At 44.0% G+C, this 21,354-nt stretch overlaps 1 protein-coding gene across 1 annotated transcript in view; it reads left to right on the top strand.

The window, feature by feature from the left end:
* LOC115339061 overlaps positions 1-21,354 on the top strand; it is a 211,181-nt gene that overhangs the window by 119,810 nt on the left and 70,017 nt on the right. The window contains exon 3 of the mRNA XM_030008393.1: positions 10,452-10,526. The gene's annotated coding sequence lies outside the window, so the exon portion shown is untranslated. The remainder of the gene's footprint in view (positions 1-10,451; positions 10,527-21,354) is intronic.

Here is a 21,354-nt window from a genome sequence, read left to right on the forward strand (position 1 = left end):
CCCGGACACGGGGAGCTGCCGGGCGAAGGAGCTGCTAGCTCAGGACAACATCTCTTCATGATGCTCTGTGCTATGTCTTTATTCTCTAAGGCAGGAGGGTGTTTGTATAAAAAGTGGATGAGAATTAGGGACTTGAAAGCAAAGCACAGTTTCCTCAGTCAAACTATGAGCCTAGAGGAACTGCTTTTTGAAGGGAGATGTGGGATCTGTGATGTGCATCGAGATGCAGATGCTTATGTCAGCGGAGGAGTTGAGAATTCGGGATGGGACCTGGCATTGCCTTCCTCTTCTGCCCCAGCCCAGGGGCCAAGGGCTCCTGGTTTTCCTTACATGCAGAGCCTCCACGTGGGATGGAAAAGCCACCGCTCCCTTGGACGTTTATCAGGAACCCAGATGAGATGAAGACTTTTCCCTCTGTGGAGGGAGATGGGGTTCCTCCTCCTTTAAACCAAGATCACAAGCAATACTTAAACACCCTCTGCCTTAATTCCACCAGTCTTTCCATCTTCCCATAGCTGCTGCAGCTTTTCCAGCAGTGACCCCAAACCTTCCTAAAGAAACAGAAGAAAAAGCACAATTAATGGCAGCTTCAATCACCTGCCTGGCCACAGGAGATGGCTGAGAAATAGCAGCAAGATTTAGAATGGTTAAAAGAAAAAACACGATAAAGGATTTTCCTTTGCCATTTAAAACCATGCTTCTGCCCCGTTCCTGGGCTGACTGCTTTTAAAGTGTAGCATCATTGGTGCTTTTCATCAAAATGAAATCTAACATTTTGAATATTTTTTAATTATCATTCAGTACATCCAGGCAAAGAATTGAAAACATTGGCTGGGGATTGCCTGACAGCAGGACTCTGCAGCCACCGCACTTCAGCCGGGTCTATAATTAGAGCCTAATGGGGCAAAGGACCCCTTTGCCCAGCTCCAAGAGTGCAGTCTGTACGTGCTTAAGGGCTGCTTCTCCTGAGACCCCAGCCTGCAGCTGGACTGTCACCTTCAAGCATGGCTCTGGGTCTTCAAGGTCTCAATGGTCTTCAAGGATGGGTGCTGTTCTGTTCACCTCTTTGCCAGGGGGTGAGAACAGAAACATTACCTTGTCCCCTGCAGCAAATTAGAGTTGTTCATCTTAATTATCTAAAAATTCTGCTTTGACAAAGAGAATCCAAGAATAATTGTTGTTTTACATATTAGCAATATTTTCCATCCCGGTCATGACTGTTACTACCCCAGGTCTAGCAGCCCTGGAGTCATAGTAGTGCCACAAAGGAGTGTCTTTTTGCAGGGATTTGTTCTTACCCACTCAAACTCCTCCAGAGGCAACTGGAAAACTGCAAGTGAGGAGACCCAGGGTCACCTTTCCTGCACCTCTGCCACTGCAGGCACCATGGCAAATTGTCACTTCTGTGACAACTGGAGGAGCCTTCCTAATGCATTCACAGAAAGGCATCCAAACCGCTCCGGTAATGCAAAGAGATTTTTAGTTTTAAAGCACTGGCTTTGAGGAGGTGGAGAGAAGCAGACGAGAGGAGCAGAGCGCTTGGAGGCAGAACCAGCAGGAGCCTGGGGGACGAGAGTCTCGACTGTCCCTTTTGCCTGGTGCTAAGATAACCAGAGCCCAAAGCTCATCCCTTACCTCCCCGCTTCCCCCTCTGCTTACTTTCCTCGCAGCCCAAAAGCGGGACACTGGTTTGGGTTAAGAAAATATTGATTTAGGCTTTGTGGAGTGCAGATAGGTTAGGGGATTGCACAAAAGTGGCAATCGGTTGTATTGGGTTTGGGCTCTCTCCCACATACAACTCAGCCTTGTGGACAGCTTAACAAATGAATTTAACGATCTTCCACTTAATTTTAAACGCTACTAATTTAATCCGTGGAAAGAAGCATTTATTACTGTTTGCATGCAGTAGTAAGCAAAATGTGTTCAGGTTTCTCTTGGGCACCAGAGTGTGGATGGAGATGCACAGAGAGGGCTTTCCATCCAAGGTGCTGTGTTGCACAGGATTAAACATGTTTAATGGTTCTTCAGCTACGTAGGTGAGAAATGAACCAGGTAACCAAGCTGATGCTGAAAGCTGCAGTGGGAGGGATGGGGTGGAAGACAGTACAGGTCATTCAGATCTTCTGCTGGGGCAAGAGTGGGAATTTGTGTGTAACCTCCTGTATGGTATGGCTGTCGGCGTATGGAAATGGGAAAGGGAAGAGCTCGTCTCCGGCTTTGCACTTATCATGTAAGTGGCAGCCAAGGAGAAAAGCAGCCATAATTAAACCGTGATGTTGAGCCCTGGTGCCCCGGAGGTAACATCCTCGAAATGAACTGAACGTTGAGAACGGCAAACTGCAAGGGACGCGGTGACAGATTCTCTGTGACCGTAGATCACCTCTGAGTGACAGAAAATTGGACACAGATCATGATGAAGGCAGGAGAGAGCATTGGGGAGGGGGGAGGAAGGGGAGAAACCAACCATTCCTAAAACGAGCCTAAAATCTGCCTGGTTGCTAGGGAAGTGGGACTCCTGGTAAGTAATTTCAATTTGTACCTATATTTATAACAGTATGAAGATACGTTTTATAATCTGTGTAATAAAGAACCTCATCAGCAACTTCTCAAAGAAACTTGTTATTACGGAGAATGACACTCTAATTGCCTCCAGACATTTAGCTTGTCTAGTGAGTGAAGTAACCTGATAAGCTATTGAGCTATTAAGTGATGTAGAATCAATTAATGTAGTTAGATAAGAAAGTAATAACCTACCTAGGTAAACTAAGTAGTATGTGTCAAACTAGTCACTATTAATTCAGGTCCAGAAACGCATAGTAGACCTGTATAATTCCCAGTAACCTTCATAAAATTGAGGAGGTTATATTTTGACCAAAGAAAACTAGTTTTCCAAAGATCATTTATGAAAAAAAAAAAGAAAAAGAGAAATACAGAATTCATTACCAGGCTCATTCTTTCAAGAATATTCTCCGTACCTTTAATACATAAACAACTGAATAACAGTGCTGCAGAGATGGTTAAATTGTAGGCACTGACTTCCTGAGTCTTGGAAAAAGAGAGAGATGCGGGGAAAACACACCTTGAATTCCCACACCTGCATGGGAATGCACACAGGACTCAGATAACCGGGTGTGCAATTGCCTGTGTCACCTCTCGCACGTGCATGCTTGCACGCCTAGCAGTGATAATCATTAATGTCTCAATATCCTTTTCGCTTAACAGCCATACGGGCTTGCATGGCGTGGTGAAGTTGGGCTGTTAGCTAGTACAGCTGACGTACAGACAAGGTGACAGATGGGGAAGGGTCACGGTGCCTTGTGTAGATACAAGCAAGAAACATGTGAGGACCAAGTTCTAGTTCCAGTTAATTTTGTCCCTGTCTGATCTAGCTTCGGGTGTGATTATCTGGAGTGTGTTAGAGCAGAGGAAAGGAGAATGGGTGAGAAATTATCATCCTGTCTGTCTCGCTGCTGCTGCAGGTTTCCTATCCTGATATATTGTCTCTCTAGTTGGGGAGTGCAGAGGGAGGTTAATGAATCTTAAAACATTTGTAAGTGGCACAGTGTAGCTCCAAGCAAGCCAGGGTATGTGGGAAAGCAAGCGCGAGTCCCCAGGTCTGCATTGCTCTGCTAATGTGGTGCTCAACAAGAGCTAATTAGCCCTACCTGGGAGCGCACGGCACCGTGGGGACACCGCAGTGCTACCGACCCCGGGGCTGGCTGCGCTGCCTCCAGCCCCGCGGTCTCCACGTCTCCGTTTTGGGGGCTTTCCCTCCATCTCCTCAAGTTCTCGGAAAGAGACGCTTTCAGCTATAATATTACAATCTGATCTAGGTTTTGCTGTAAGGGTTTCTTCTCATCCATGTCTCCAGCCCGTCTAGTTATGTGCGGTATTATATATAGATATACCCTGCTGCGGTATTTGGAGACCCCTGGAGCGTATGGGCCGGGGTTTAAGACTGAGTCCAGGAAGATTTTGAGACTTTCTCCCAGGATCAGGTCCTGCATGGAAAGAGTGGTGTTACGCTCCTGTCTTGTTTGTACAGACTCTTTGCTCCACTGAAGGACTCAAGGCAGTGTGTCAGAGGCGGGGGAACACCTCCAGGTCCTGATGGGACAGCTGGCATTAGTATAACCCGCTGTGGTTATGTGCCAAACCTGCTTAAAGCTCTTCAAAAATCCTTGGAATGGCTATTTGCAACTTTGGAAACTCACGGTCCTTTGGAAACCTGAGCCTAAAACCGTGGGGGAAATGGCAAACTCTTGCTGGAAGCTTTATTGTGTTGTGGATGATCTTATGACAGAAAAACATTGGGGAAAAAAATACCATTAACATCCCTAAAATGTCTTCCTTCCAGTCCATTACATGAGGTGTAACCACATGGCAAACTTGACATTTCTTCTGTAAAGGACCACGGCAGTTCCCTACGGACCACAGGGCAGCAGTAAAAGACCAGTCGGCTGTGTTAAATGCAGAAAAATAAAAATATCAATAGTGAATGTTTTAGTGCTTCAGCTCTAGCATTTAGATGTGGTACAGGATTTGAAATTTTGTTCCTGATCTTCTTTAAACAAGAACAACTGAGAGCCATCTGAACTGATTTGCTTAATGTGCTGTTCAGCATTCATGGCGTAAATTGAATTGTTAGCCTCTCTGTCTTTGCATTTGAATGTTTTGATTCTAATATTACCAGCAGAGCAACCTTCCCTAACTGAATTGTTCTCACAAGTAATGTTGATGCTTTGCACTCCCACTCAATTGATGTCATTGTGGCTACTGACAAGAAGGTGCCTGTTAGAGCGAACAGGTTGAGACCGGATAAGAGGAGAGGGAGTGACAAATCAGAAATATCTCATTTTTCACCCATGTTCTTTATTTCAGAAAATTCTTTTCACCAATTTCCAATTACTCGCTCCCTGCACTTCTGCCAGAGGTGGGCTTCCAGTTGCTTCCCACAACTTTTGTGCTACCCTTCCTTGAAGCCGTACAAGAGCTAAACCTGTTAGCTCGCTGAGCTTTGTGCTACCACAGCTAAAGCTGGTGAGGACCTAACTTGGATGAGTCTTCACCTTTGCATAGAGTGTAGAAATGTCTATCATGAAGCCTTCTTGCAGCTGAGCATCAGCCCCGTGACGCTCACGTGTCCGCACGCTCTTTGTGCGCGGTGCTGGAAGAGGACCCAGCTCGCCCCGTGCCAGCTGGCGCAGGTTGTCCACACTGCTGGAAACCAGCATCTTCAGGGGTGGGTGAGCTTCACCCCCGTCATCTCTGGGCCCGTATGGAGCCACTCTAGCTCTGACCTATATATATATATATGTATATATAATATTACTGGTTTTCAGTACGTTGGACCTGAAATAACAGAGGAACATGCAGCAGCTTGACAGCTGTGGACTTCTGGAGAGTAGTTAAAGGCAGAAGTTTTTCAGGGGGTCTGAGGCTGCAAGACTTTGTGGGGCTGGTGTTTTAGTGCTGCTGTGGGGAGGGGGATTTCAAAGTGTGTCTCTGGTGCAGACATTAGCAAACAGCTGGCCCTTGGGTCTCTGTAAGTTGGATCTTGGTAACAAACCAGCGCGGGTGCAGGAGAGACCATCAGGGACCTTGGGGTGGAGAAGACGGTAGTCAAAGTGACAGTACAACCATACCCATCAACAGCTGAGATGCAAAAGGAAGGGATTTGCAAAAGCTGTAGAAAACAGCATGGAAGACTGAGAACAGGATTTTGGATATGACGGAATTGAATTTGTCACTACTAGATCTCAGCAAAGTTTCAGAGATCTATTACCAGAGAAAGGGAAAGGCAAGACTCCACTCTGAGATCCTTCGTACGTGAGAAACTGTTGTGACCTACGTGGTTTTCAGTCCTTTCCGGAGTTTGATGTTTCATACGTAGACAGTTGCCAAGGGAAATTTTGCTTACACCGTAATTTTCCATTCGCTGCTACACTTCAGACAGAGGAGTGCAAACTGTTCTTTCTGCAACTCAGGAGATAATTTTGCAGTCAGTGTTAACACTGCAAACCTTCTATTTTTTTTCTCTAATAACAGTTTGGCAAATCAAAGTGTCTGTTCAGTTAGTCAGTAAAAACACCTAGGAACCATGCAAAAAAATACACAGGCATAGAGATGGACTCTGAGCAGGCTATGTCTCAGATTAGATACTGATTAAGGGTATTGACCATTTTTTATTTTATCTTGTCTGCATTGAAAGAGAAGTGTCAAAGATGGGAAGAAACTCACACACACACACATTTTCTACGTACTTTTATTTACACAAATTCCTTTGCCGTATTTTCCAACATGGTAAGACAATGGTCATCAAGATAAATTCAGAAATCTAGCCACTGCTGAGAGGAGGTCAAATGGGAAAAAAGTGAGAAAGAGAATATTTGTGCTTTGTAGGGTAGAAGTTAGGGAGACATGATTACATTTCTTACCTTTCAAATAATTTCCATTTTAAGCCAACAACCCTGATGGTGGGACATCAAGTAGGAGGTAAGGATTTTCCCAGTGAATGATTTTTAATTAGTTTTAAAAACTGGCAAATTTTGAGACATTCACCCAGATTGGTATATCCACAGTAAATAATAGCAATAAACTCTCCCCCTCTACTTATGTAGCATATATACAAGCACATGCAAGCCCAGGTTAGCAAGACCACACTTTCTTTTGTTCTCTTTGTTCCCTTTGTTCACTATGCAGTAATGAAAAATGACAGCCATATTTATTGTAACATTCCTCCAGGAATGCAGAGATAATTACCTGCCCTTAGCATGAGAGAGGAGAAGGAGCATGAGCTCTGTTCTTCAAGCTCCCTGGAATCCAACCGACGCGTCGGTGTGAAACGCCAAGTGCAGGACGTTGGGAGCAGAGGAGATCTGCTGCCTTGTGAGGTTGGTTTTAGGGTTCAGGTTTTTTGTCTTTTGCAAAATAACACCTGAGAAGAGCTCCAACACCTCTGTTAAAAGGGGACTGCTTTGAATTCCACCTATGTCCTTGACCATTTCTGTAGAAAAGGCCTCTGCATGTTCATTTGAAGTGGGCTTGCCTTTATCGATATTGCTGTTTTCATGCGGACTCTTGCAGGGTCTGCCCAGACAGATCTGACTTCAGCCCTGGCCATTTTAGCAGTGAGTGAGTCATTCTGCTTTCCATTAAAGAAAACCCAAACTCCATCCTATGTGCTCTTAAGAGGGGTTGTAGTGTTTCTGAAAAGTACTAGATTAATAGGCATTGGAACTGAAAACCTCTAATCTAACAAAAAAAAAAAAAAAATCATTGTGATGCTATAAGAGTATGTGTGACCTGGTTCCTGTTCACCCTCCTGGTGTGTGTGGTGGTGATGAGCTCAATCATAACGTTACAGCCTATGCATGGCAAGGAAGGGGGAACCGAGCGTGCTTCCCTTCCCACCGCGCGGTGGGAGCCCCGGTGTCAGGAGAGCTCCTGCTCCCCTCTCTGCCTCTGCTTGTTTGGAGAAACACCCCTGGATGAGCATTTCCCCATATCTAAGATGCAGTGCAGAAAACTGGGGGGAGCTCTCTCGCATTTACTCTTTTGTTCAGCAAGGACAACCTATCCCAATGAGGTCCCTTCAGGTAACTAGGTGCCTCCCTGGTTTTTTTTTTATTATTATTTTCTAATAGATGTTCCTGTTTCATGGGAATTTAAAAACAAGACCTATTTAGCCTTTAATAAGAAAAATCTGTTCGTATCTTAATATTTTTGTCCTCTGCATTTATTTCCTCACTAGCTGGGATTTTTCAGGCTGATTATTTTTTAAGGTATTAAAAATATAATCCATATGATATATTAAAATATAATTAAAAGTGTTATCATATTTTCAGCAGCGTGTTATGCCTAGGGAGATTTTACAAGTGCAAATACATTTTTGCATCACCCGCACTAGTGAGGGAGACCGACTGACCATTGCTAACCCCTTTTACTGATAGGAAAATGGAAACAAAAAAAAAGGAGAAGGTTTTTTGATGTTTCCAGGTGCTTCACCTTCACACCATTTTCTTTCTGATCCACAATGTCTCCCAGTGGTATAAGAAGATAAGAATTAAGTTCATAGCCTGGATTGCCACTTTTTCAGGTTGTGATAAAGAATTTCTGGCATGGTAGCATGATGGGGATGTGGGTGGCCCAGGGAAGCAGAGTGGTAGCTGTTTTGCATGGCCTAATCCCCTGCCTGGGGGAGAGCAGCTACTTTTGGCGGGGGGGCTCGTGGAGCTGGGAATTGGTTGCAGCACAGCCCTGCAAGTAGGAATGTACGGATTAGTGGGGCTGTGCTTTCAAGGGAGTCCTTCTGGAGACCTTTCTGTGCTCAAAAGGACCTCTTCACCCTTGCTACGTGACCCAACGCTTCACCTTCCCAAACTGGGGTGGGCAGTTACTGGAGAAGCCCTGAGCTTCGGTGTATGTCGTGATTGTGCCCTCATGGCCAGCTGTAGGCTGGATCACTTTGCAGGGCACGGTGGTTTGCAGGGCATGTAGCATAAGCCAGGCAAACTGGACATGAATTCTGGGATTTGCAGCTGAACTCCCTAAATCCCCTGTCCACCCCTTCTCCCCATCTCTTGGCTCTCCAGCACCATTTTCCAACCCTTGGGTGAGACAGAGCGCTTTGCAGAAGGCCGATGATATTCATGACTGCATAGCGGTGAGCTGGCATGCTGGTGACACCTGGCTACGCAAAGGGAGGTGGTCATTCACTGCTGAGAGGGGCCAGAAGTAAATTTTCTTTGTGGGGAGAAATGGGAGGAATCACGGTTCACAACTGGGTCTTGAGCTGGAGGCATCTTGATCCAAACAAGATTGAGTAGCTAACAGGGCTCTTTTGGTGGAGGGCCCTCAATCTCTCATCTTCTCTAGCCCGTACCCAAAAGGGGTTGCACTGGGAGTGCTGCAACCCCATTTCTTCCTCAGCTGCCTACAGAGAGATTAAGGGTTCAGAAATGGAGGGTTTGTTGGCTGAAGAATGAATTGGGGGGGTGGCATCACTGGTGTGGGCAAAGTGTTAAACCATTGTCGGAAAGCCTGCTCACAAGAGAGTTAGGAACAGGAAAGTAATTGAAAATAAATACAATCAAAGTGCCCAAGTGTTTTAGGAACATGATTCTCTTTGTTCTTCCTTTTCTCTTTTTCTCTGTACCCCCAGGAACTACTTATGTTCCTACAGCTCATATTTTCAACAGTCTTTAAATAAGTGTTTAATGGGATTTATAAAAACACCTGAGCAGGTAAGATAGGTTATAATTCCCACTGATTTCATTGACCTCTCGGTAGACGGGACACAGGCTCCTATATTGCACAGGCTTATTTGAAAATATTATTCAGAGTATGCTGGAAAATGTTAGTCGTATTAGATTTGTGGTTTAAGTTCTGGAAGGTGCCATCAGAGTTGGACTGATGCATAGAAATATAAATAAACATAAAGGTGTCTCGGTGCCTGCCTGTGCGTGTGTGTGTATAGTCTTTATTGGTGACTGAAAACCCACTGCCTGCTCTTTGGTTTTCCATTTTAGCTGGCCTATTATCAGAGATTTCTGGAGTGTGAGTTTCATAAGTAGAGGTTATCATACATTGCAGGCCATCTCTCCTGCTGGGGAGCAAAATGAAGGTTTGATAATGAGATTGCCCAAAGGCAGATAAGAGCTCTAGCTTGCTGAACAGTCCCTCAAGGTTTCCTGTGATGGCAAAAAGGAGGGAATGCAATTTATTATCCTTCTCTCCTTGTACCTTCCCATTGTTTGAGAAGTCAAAGCAACAAACTACGGGCGTTCAAAATAAATAAATTAATAACCAGAGCAGGAGACCTGGTGTGTTGTTGTTGGCTCTGAAGAAGAAGGTCTGTGATTTGCTCTAACACCGCAAAGGAAGTCTCTGAACTACAAATCCTGAAATTCCATTTAAAGGACAGGCTCTCTCCCCCTCTCCTCCCGCCTTCTCCCAGCTAGGAGGGATATTCTAAAACTGAGTCAATCTTGATAGAGGATGGAGGATGGCTCCGTAACCGCTGCCGATAACCTCCCCATCTCCAATTCTGTTTGCTCTTCTTTCATGCTAAACGCTACAAAGTGCATTACAGTCAAGCGAAAGGTCAGATTTAAGCCTTAAAACACGGAAGATTCAGAGCTGAAGTTGCCACATCATTAAGTCACAGCATCTTCATGCTTATGTTTTCTAGCACATATGGTATATAAAATCACCTAGTGTTTCACAACCCTCTTAAATAATTAGGCACAACAGGGTTTGCTGGGTGACCACCTGGATAAAGTCAAAACAGTGGCATCTGCATCAACCAGATGGGAGTCTGCTCTTCGCTGCCATCAGGAAATGGACAGCCAACTTCCACTCGAGTGAACCAAAAGCTGCCTTCTTCCAGATACGGAAGGGAAAGGGCAGTTTAGGAGAGAGCGATAAACGTGTCTTCCTTCAATTTTCAGGTTACCGAGTCTCTACTGAAACCAAGAGGAAGAGATCCTGTTCCCCAGCCTGAGAAGCAGCAGGGAAGAGGTAAGGTAAATTTGTACGTAATCAGCAAACCCAGTACCTGGCAATGGTATTCGGAAGGCAGGTTGAACAAAGGCTTATGTTTTTATTTGTTTCTGTCATTTAAAAGAAAAAAGTGGGGGAGGGAGAATATTAGCAATTTAGTGTGAGGCTCCATTAGATCAAATCAGTGCCAATGATAGTCACTTATTTCCTCCATTTCATAATGATTTACTCTATAAATTAGTGTCCGCCTATTTAAACACACTCAGTGATTCAGCTCTGGGTACCATGGCAATATGTGACAGGGAATAGGGCTGAACCCACCAGTCATATGGCTCTCCGTGCTGTCATTATGCTATATGTGCGCCGGTAATGGGGGGCTATGTGAGAACGTAGACAGATATTATGCAAACATATACTGACTTAAGTATCAATCTGTCACTGGTGTAACTCATTGTAATGGCTCCACCAAAGTCATTACAGAGTAATATGCATTACAGCATGTTAAACATCTATCATGGGTGGAGGTTCAGAGAAGCCATGAGGAAGCTATAAGAAGCTACCAACATCCAGATCTGGAAGATACTCAGATGTAACGTTTTCACTTCAGCAAACCCCTAGCAAAGCGTTCCTTTTTTTCCCCCTTTCCACCCCCTTTCCACTCCAAAAAGATGAAGCTGAAAAAAATGTCTCACAGCTTTAAGAAGAAAAAAAAGAAAATCCTCTCGAGCTTGTGTGTATGAAGCACACGCAGGTTAACTGCAGCAGTTAAATACAAATCTCTCTCTCTTTCATAGACATACGCACAGACACAAATAGGGTTTGATGGTGGGAAACCTTTAGCCTGGCTGTGCTACACAGCGGTTTTAGGACATCATCCCTTCTCTTGGTACCTTTAGAAGTCACTCAGCCTGATTTTGTGGTACAGAAGTGGAAGAAAGATGTAACCTCTGTGCCCCTCTTCAGCTAATCCATGTCCTCTCCCCCTGACACACCTGGATAGTGTATTAGCACATCCATAACCCAGATCGGTCCTTTCTGCAATACAAAACTAGCCTGGTTAATAACCACCCGGAGTCTTCAGTCCCAGGTTTTGCAGTGGGTCATTCCTCCTTCTGATGAGCAAGATCCTGTTCAGGACCCGACAGGGTAAGATACCTCTTGGATAATGCTAATGACTTAGGTTAAGCTCTTCGCCTCCTCTGCATTTTTTGGTTGCTTTTGAAAGAGCGATGCTGCAGCACTGGCTCAGGGACCTGAGGTGGAGAGAGTGTCTGGCATGGGTAGGTGGGGATATTTCATTGTTCAGTGCAGACTTGGCTATTTTGCTAGCATAATATATGTTCTTCAGCCAATCCAATGGATTAGAAAAGTACTCTATTTAAAGGTTAAATAGCTGATGCTCCGTCAACATGTATGGGAGATGACACACAAATCCAAAGTGATCCAAAGCGATTGGCTCCGTCTCCAGCCAGCTTGGTGGCGTAGCCAAGGACAAATGCAAGTGCACAGATTTCTAAAGAGAGTTTACCCACTGCTTACTGCTCAGCCTGGGCACTCAGCGGTGCATTTACTCACTTTTTTGTGTACTAAAGCAGTACTGATACAGCTCACAGCATCCTCAAGCAGTGGTACAGAGGGTCAGGAAAGAGGCTTAATAGACTGAAGGTGCCTGAATGCAGTGTTACAGTAAGTAACCAACTCTCTTAAAAAGAGAGACTGGTAAAAGAAAAAGCCCAGGGAACAAACACTGGATCTGTTGTGCTGTTACCATTTAACCTGCATTCACTGCCAATTGAAATGCACTTTACGTTACTTCAGTCAGATACTTCAAAGGAAATCCTGGAGATGGGAGCACTTAAGCAAGAGCACTTCTGGTGGTAATGTGTGTATTTGAAAGCCTGGCAATTGGGAAGGTTGTGAATACAGCAGCGGATCCAAATATAGCTGTAGCTTGTTATATGTAAACGGCAAGATTCATTCTGATATTCCTGCTCCTATTCTGCCCTTCCTTCCTGCAAAACAGTGTGATTCCTCCATCTGTCAGCGTCTCCAGTATTTGTGTTTGCCTGTAACAATGTTCGCCTGTGTACATTATCCCACACGGCAGCTCAGTGAGAATAGCTGATGTAGTACCAGGTTATAAAAAGCCCAAAGGAAACGTTCTGGAAAGGCTCTTTGAGGAAATTATTGCTACTTCTGCAGTCCTGCCTGAGCCTTACACACAGCTGAGGGCAAGCAGAGGATATGCAGGTTTGGTGCCAGCTTTGGGCTTGTTGGGTCAAGCATAACCAAGCAGATTATCGGGTAAAGGTGTAAAGCTAGAGCAGGTGAAACCTTTGTATGGAGGCTCTCAGCTCAGTGTAGTTAAATCCGCCTGAATGAGAGTACCCACATGGAGGTCTAATGTGTTTTAATTTGTGTGTGCTGGGCGCTGAGTCCATGTAGCTCCACCATGTCCTGCAATGTGAGATGTGGGGTTTTCCACCCTCAGACCTTTGTGCCCTGACACTTGCACCAGGACTGACGAGCAGGCAGTATCTGCATCTGCAACGAACAGCCTTTTGCAGAGTTTCTGGGACATAACCTCTCCCGTCTCCCACCACACATTGGTGCGTGCTGAGACTGGAGCGCGTGGCCAGGTGTGCACGTGAGCGTGCAAGATGATACTAGTGAGTCTCAGAGAACTCCCTCTTATTTAAACATTATTATAGGGTAGCTCACCATGAGACATGAAAGACACAGGACCAAGCAGGACACACAAAGTACATCATATGGCAAGGGCAGTCTATGAAATATTGGACAGCATGTGGGCAAATCCCAGTGACCCAGGGAAAAATGAATCAGCCAAACTTTTCTGGTTAGCTTTCTTGGAGGAATGCTGTTGCTTCATTGCCTTCTGCATTTGGGTACAGTCTAGTCTCTGTCTTTGTTGTCGCAGTGGGTGAGAGTTTAAAAGATAAATTCCTTTTGGGTTCTTGGCAAGAAACCTCTCTTTATGGAGTTTGTTCATAAACAGTAGTTCAGAATACCTGACTATAGAATAAGGGAGTGTGAGATCTTGGGGCTGGGGAGAAGAGCCACAGCTGCTCTCTTTTCCCCAACACTAATGGCAAGACTGTGAGAACACACTGACCTTTATTCAGCACAATTAAATGCCATACAAATAAATAGCTAATTCTGTTTAGCAGCGTTGCTGCTTTTATCTCCCTGTGGCCGTGACCAGGTAATACTCCCCTTTGCTGACCTGACCATGTGTTGACACATTTAGGGCTGTGGCACGCAAAGGAAAGGTACTGTTTGCTCGGTCCCTGAGCAAGGATGTCTTCTCCTCGCTCCAAACTCCTACGTACGATTTGGAAAGGCAGCTGAAGGGCAGGCGTTGCTGTCTTTCCAAAAGGCAAGGAGTGGGGAGGGTGGGAGGAAAGGTTGTGCGTCACCACAGTGTCTGGGATGGTTCCTGCTTCGCAGGTGGAAAATTGGAGCAGTGACTGTCCAGACAATGCACACAACAAACCTCGTCCAAATAAGGGACATGTCCAGAGATCAGCATCTTTTAAAATTTATTGCAAGTGGTCTGGTAGCTCCACCTCCTATTAATTTTGCTTGACTTGCAAAGATAGTTGTAAAGATTCTGGTTCAGTATCTATTGATAGTATCTGTGGGTTTTGAAAGCATAATGACGTCTATTTTGTGCCATTCACATGTTCATCCATAGGGCTGAAATCTTCCTCTTCTTGAAAAAGCCTGCTCCATCCCACATTTCACGCTGATGTCCTGGGCTGGAGTATAATCAGCCTGTGGTTATGGCACAGCTCCAAGCTACTCAGGTGATTCTCTAGAGATTTTAGCTGATAAAAATTGAAACAAAGTCTCTACTGAGCATGTACAAATAGTAATTTCACAAATGTATTTAGCATGGCCAAATTTGAACAGATTTTCATGGGAACTTCAAAAGGCAAAAGGCATATTCCCAGCATAAAATGCTTCCGCATCCCCCTGCAACAGTAAAAAATTTAACAGAGCAGATTGCCGTTCATTTTTTAACATGGGAAAAACTGCTTGTTTTCGTTTTTTTTTTTTTCTCCTCAGAAATCTCTAAGCTGTATTACTTGAAATTTTTCAAAATTTATCATCATGAAATTTCAGGCCAAACCAGAAATTCCCAATGTAAACAACTACAAAGGTAGTCCTGGATTTAAGACAGTTGTCTCTAAAGACCTGGATAATATACCCTTGCTCACAGAGTTCTTACACACGGTGCTAACATTTCTGGAGTCATTAATAGATGCAAGCTGCTCATTTTGGGGTTGATACCCTGGAATCTGGTCGTAGAGGGGTGCTGAACTCCCCCAGCCACATCCAGGCAGCGTAACAGAGAAAGCACCCCAGGACTTGAAATACCCAGTTCTGCATCATCGAAAATTGAGTACTGCAAATTAGTGCATTTTCGTGAACTTTCTGTTTGTGACTCAGCACTTTCCTTGTAAAGTGACAATAATGTCTCCCTTCTCCTAAATTAATGCTAAACTGATGAATGCCATAGACAAGCCTGAGAGGAAATTAGTCATTGCCTCCAGAGCAGTGTTGGAGTAGTTTTCTGGAAATAAAATATCAAATAGGTGCTCTTTAAAGGAGATCTGTACTTTGCGCACGTGGACACTTTGGAAAAAAACGACATGCGAATATTTAACTTAAAGATCGTATAACCATGTATATCCCCAAAGGAATCAAATTTAAATTGTTCAGGTAAATTTAATTTGACATTTCCAGGCTATGTGTTACACAAAGATTGCATGTATAATATCTTTATGCTCCATGGTCTCCCTGAATCCCAGATTTTAGTGTTATAACATCAGAAAGGACAGTCTCCTGGTGATATTATATTGCTCCAGGGCCAACTACCCATCTTCATGGTCCTGCTGCCTCCTCCTCCTTCTCAGACTGAGCTGCCAGCTGGAGCACGCTTTTGGGAGAGTTTCGTATTAAAACTAATCAAAGGGACACCCTCGACTCTAGCCATTTTCGATGCTACGAGCGGCACTAGGCTTATTCACTAGGTTTATAGTTTTTTCCCTCCTTCCACAATCTCAGCTTCAAAGATTCAGTTCATCTCTATCTCGGACCAAAGGGTTGCATTAATGCTGACTTGCTCCTTGTGCCCAGGGCCAGCCCAACCACAAGTCTTTCTTTCTTTCTAGCTGAGCCCGAAGGCTGGGGTTTGAGCGTGGCCAGCGTAGGAAACACCAGATAGATTTGCTGCTCTTCCCACCACCCTTTATCTTCCTTTCCTCTGCATTTCTGCACCGTGCCGCGGCTAGATGTGCTCTGCTTGTCACCTGGAGGCTGGGGAAGGACTTTATGGCAGTCGTTAAGTGCTCAACAACTTCCCATGGCCTGCCATGAACAGTTGTTATCAGCGCTAATTAATCTACAGAGGTATTAATTGCAAGAAGAAATGCTTACTGGGAAAGCATGCCTGTTTTCTACCCTTTTCAGGAGCAGCTTCTTCAGATCCTTACGCAGGACCTGTGAATAGCCACCAGGAATGGGCAGATGGAGAAACGAGTTAAGTAGCTCCTCTGCAAAGCTGATAAATAGCCCTGAATTAACACACGTATGTATAAACATACATATTTAAGAGCCCTATGGTGAGATGTGCAGCTTTTGTCAAGTCCTTTCACTCCTCCAACAAGTCCAGGATCCCAGTGTTTAAGGTCCGTATTGCTGAGACCTTCCTGACATCACCCACACCCATGTTTGTCCTCTCTGAAATGGAAACCTGGCTATTTCTTGCTGTCTGGGGTGGCATCCCATAGTCAGTCTGGTTTTCTCCCTCTCGTACATGCTTGTCGAGCACTCCCTGTCCCATATACACTCTACTGATCCAGCATAGCTAGCTAGATCCTGACCTGGAGTCCTGCCCTTGGCCGAAAGGTGAAAATAATCATGCGAAACCTCTTTAGGGTGATCAGGACTATGATTCAAGTTCGTATTTTAAAGTTGAACTTATGGAGTTAAAATGCTGGCCATCAACCAAGGAGAACTCAGGAAACTAGATATTTTTGGTAATTACAATATACTGGAAAAAGACATGCAGATTCCCTTGTAGAGATTTGTTCCTACCGCACAAGCAAAGTAGCTTTGTTGCCATTTTATTTATAATTTCAACAGATATAACCTATTAATTATTTGTAGCATGTTCAAGAGTAAACACACACTCCAGGGAGGAAGCGAAGGCTTTTTAAAGTTCAGCTCTTTCTGGCTCCCTTCTCCTGTACACAAATGTCCTGGGAGCACCACAGGAAGGGCCACAGTGCAAACAAGAATTTGTGTTTGTTTGCCCTTTTATCACCAGTTTATAGGTAAAGGTACTTTTTCAGTCCGTAGTCCAATATTCCATGCTCAAAGTAAGAAAAGCAGGAACGTGTTTCTACCTTGGCAGCATCATCTCCGCGTGGGTCTCTTGGCTTTGCTAGCAATCAGCAGGGACAAATCTATGGGCAGAATTCCTCCTTGTTCTTGTCTCCAAACCCACAAAACTCTTGAATTAATTTTATTTTTAATTTAATAAAGTAAAATTAATGCTTCAAGTAGGAAACATTTGAGGACAAGTTTCAGCTCAGAGTACTTTATTATGGCTGAGTTTTAATCCTCGGTGCATAAGAAGGATTATGCTGAGAACACTGACATCACCTTAAATATAGCAGCATGAATATGCCACTGTAATAAATCTTTTCAGCTTTTAATTTCAATTCAAGAAAAATGTTGGTTGAAAATATCTTCTTTCCCAGTAACCTTCTTCTGTCTCAAATGTGCCCACAGTCCCAGGCACCGTCTGACACAGCCTTGTCAGTCAGGAGGGTGAAGAGGTCCTATCTCCACCCCACACAGCTCGCCTCCAAAAAATCTTTTGCAGATCCAGATAGAGCAGCAAAATGCTGATTTTACCTGTTGCAATTGCCACCTGGGGAGAAGGGGTGATAAAGCACCTCGTTAAGCCCTAACAAAAAAAAAGTTTGACCAGTAAAATCTGAGCTCACACTGGGAAAATTTCCCCCTTACAACTTTTTTGGGGGAGACATCGCAAGGGTGGAGGTGGCCTCAGCGCATCGCTCCCAGGCTGTGCTCAGCAGGAGTTTGTTCCTGCAGCTCAGGAGGGGGATGGGACCCAGCGAAGTATCCAGGAAGGGGGAAATTTGATTTATAAGTGAAGCATCAGCAGATGTCTTAAAAGGTCTCCTGAGAGTTTGTAATACTCTGGAAGAGCCGAGAGTAATAAAATGGAATAAAATCGATTATAGAGCCAAGTTTCTATCCTGACTGCCACACCTTGAGGGAAGCGAGCGCTGCTTCTCGCGGGCAGAAGGGACTCTGCAGCCGGGGTCTGAAAGCTTTCCTTCCCCAAAGTTGGAAGTTGGGAATGGTCCAGCTCAAGTTGAGGTCTGATGACCTTCACCAAGAGGGCCCATGCATCACCAGGTATAAGAAACGTCCTCCCAACCGTTCCAGTATCGCTCGGCACTTTTGTGATTACCCAGGGAGTTTAATTGTCTCTTTTAAGATATTGTGGGACTGCAGATATGTTCGGAGGTTTGCATGGTGACTAGAGTGAAGATAATATCTAGGTTTCTTGCAGAAATGTCAGATGTTGAGAAATTTATCTATAAATAACACAGTTTTGTGCTCACAGAATATTTGCTGGTTGTTTTTTATGAATCAGCATTATAGTTGTTGTAAATGGAGTGCTGTGGCGCCAGTTACTACGGTACAAAGATATCACCAGTTTTGGCCTGCAAGTGATGTGCTAGTAGTATTCTCTCTGGCAAGAGACGTGAAATGTTACAGCACTCATTTTGCTAGCAAAAAACCCATCCCCGCTACGATATCATCCATCTTTTCCTTCCTACGGAGTATTATCACCAAGTGTCGATGGGAGCACCTGAAGCTTTAAGGCTGGCCTGATAACCCACCTACCACCCAAGGTACGAGCAAGACAAACATGTGGAACAGCACCACTGATCATTGCTTCAACAGCCAGCGTTAATGGTACGGTTTCATGGAAAAGCGCAATTCCCAGCATTTGTGGGTGAACATATGCAAATCAGCATATAAATCAGGCTGATGAAGCTGCAGCAGCCACCACAAACCAAAAATAAGTGTCTCTTTTCCCTTTAGGCTAACACTAGCACTAGCTGAAGTAACAGCTGCATGAGCCTGATGAGACCCAAGAAGGCCATTAGAGTCTCTGTCTGTGGTTTCGAGCATAGTGGACTGAATGCAAAACCCTCTTTGCAAATTTGTGGTCCTGCTCATTTTTTTTTTTTGTTAGTTTGATCAGCATTGTGCTGTTGCATATGTTTTCCCAAAAGGATCTGCACAGGGCTGTTACCTACATGGTGGGGAAAAAATGACTTTTTGCGTTACAATTCCTAGTTTGAAATGAACATTGCAGTCATTTCAAACAGGCTTAGTTTAAATCTTTGGTTCAGCCTGAGCTGTCTCCTTTAAGGCTGTCAAACTGAAAGGAATTAAAATGCAGAGAAAATTATTTAGAAAAGAAAATGCAACTTTGCAATTTAACTTTGCTACAGGGATAAAGTTTTAAGAAATGATCAGCAGTTTGGGTGTCTTTCGTCTTGGGAGCCTGAGGTTGGACTCATTAAAAAGAAACAATTTTCAGAAAACATTGAACACCCAACTTTGGAAAACCTGTTCTCTGCAGGCAGCTAAAGATGGGCCCTAAACTCACTGGTCTGTTTGAAAGGCTCAACTTAGCCTTAAATAAAAATTAAAAAAAAAAAAGAAAAATATCAAGCCAGGTACAATAGAGTAACTGTGATACTCCACATGCAGGAAGGCAAAAAGATGCTTTGACAAAGGGAAGCACCAGTGTAAGGGCAGCAGTGATGCTCATGTTAGAAGGAGATGAGGTGGAAATAAACATTACTCTGGGCTAGTAACAGTAGACACAGAGTAGTGGTAGAACAAGAGGGAAAGGTGGCCAATCTTCATCAGTTATGTAGACAGAGACGGCGAGGTCTCCAGGTTCTTAGGACTTGTTGCTGCTAGTTCTGAAATACTGCAAATTTGAGGACCTCTCTTTGTATTTTTAAAGGGATCTGGCCGGTTGACTTCCTTTCAAGGTGATCATTTTGATGATGTTGGGATTCTGCTGCTTTAAGAAAGATGAATTAAGGATTTTAAAGTCTTAGCTGTGCATCTTATCTTTTAATTTAAATTTAAATAAATAAATAGTCAGGAATAAAAACAGAGTGATTTGGTGTCACTTCCAGAGCTGAATAAAATGCTGAACCTAACTAAACCCCACCGATGGTGAAAAATAAGCTAGGAGTTTAAAATTAATCCCATTATTGTGCTTGAAAACATTATTAATAGGTGTAGAGGTTTTGGCAAATCCCGTTATTTTAATACTATCCTTTCTCCTAAATATTTCATAGCCAGGTTTTATTTCTTTTATTAAACAGTCACTTTAGAGGAAAGATAAACTCCCTATTAGAGAAGTTCAGAAGCAGACGACCTGCAGGGTCTAGCAATGAAGATTTTTAACAGGATCTGTAGGAATTAGCAGCCGTAGCAAAGGAGTGAGGAAGAATTACTGTGCGTGAGTGGTCCTTCAGGCTGGGCACCGCTGCATCACCCCATGTCTGTGCGGGCCCCAGCACATGGCTACCCATTACTGCAGCATGATAATATTGCATTTGCAAGATGATAATATCATGCTGATCAATTCAGAACCACAGAAGACCATATTCTGTAATCCCTATGCGCGCAGAATAATAACCACACTTTGCAAGTAGTCCCATTCATTCCAGTGGGACTCTCTTGTAATCAATATATTTGTTTCCAAATTATAGTGTTATTGGTCCAACTTGATCTTTATTCCCGTTAACCAATTGCATGTGCAGGAGGCCTGGAAACGATGCCACAGCGAGGGCTGCTCTCGTCCCACTCCCATTGTTCGAGGACTCCAGTCCTCGGAGTTATTGTTCAAGCTGCCAGTTATCTCCGAGTGCTCCCAGCAGATGTTGGGGGGAGGGGGCAATTTTTTTATTTTTTTTTAAGAAGTTTGCCTCTTTAAAGACCAGCCCCGACGAGAGATTAATTCTGTTTGCTCTCCCCTTCACTGTGTTTTGTCTCTTTAAGTCAGAAAATATTTAGAGAGGAAAATGTGTTTTCTTGCTGTTCAAAATAATAATAATTTGCCAGTGGGAATTTATTACTGACTTCAAAGGGAGCCCTAAATTTGCTGATGGTAAATAAGGGGCAATCCTGCTTTCACTACAGTCAGTGTAGCTATTCTTGCAGGATTTTGTGGGCGCTGATTTGAATGCAGAGCTGTCCACAACATGGTATTTCCATTCTGTGAGCATCCTCCGAAGTTCAGCATTTATTTTTGTCTGTGGTGAAACAAAAAAAAAAAAAAAGAATTTTGGGGTGGTTTCTGAAGACATAGGATTTTATCAAAATATTCGTTTTCAAATCAAAACCTAGCTATCGTAAGAAGGTCTCTTAGATTTAGGACTGTTGGATTATCTTAACAAATAGAAGAGTCTTCTGGGCCATAACCTGATCTCTGGGTTGGTGGCCCTAGTCATAAACGTTGCAAGGTTGAAGCTCCTTCTCAAGAAGAGCTTTTCACTCTACATCTTCTGCTTGATGATCCACTCAACCCCAAATCAAGTGATGCAGTATGACAGCTCTCTCTTTTCTGCTCTATCTTATGTGCACATGAGAAATAAACAGGGAAGCCCACAAGAAAGCTGGCTGATATGGATTTGCCTCCATGGAACATTTTTGCCTTAATGATCCATCCTGTTTTGGTGACATTTC

The sequence above is a fragment of the Aquila chrysaetos genome, chromosome 3 (assembly GCF_900496995.4).
Source record: "Aquila chrysaetos chrysaetos chromosome 3, bAquChr1.4, whole genome shotgun sequence".
Taxonomy (NCBI): Eukaryota; Metazoa; Chordata; class Aves; order Accipitriformes; family Accipitridae; genus Aquila; species Aquila chrysaetos.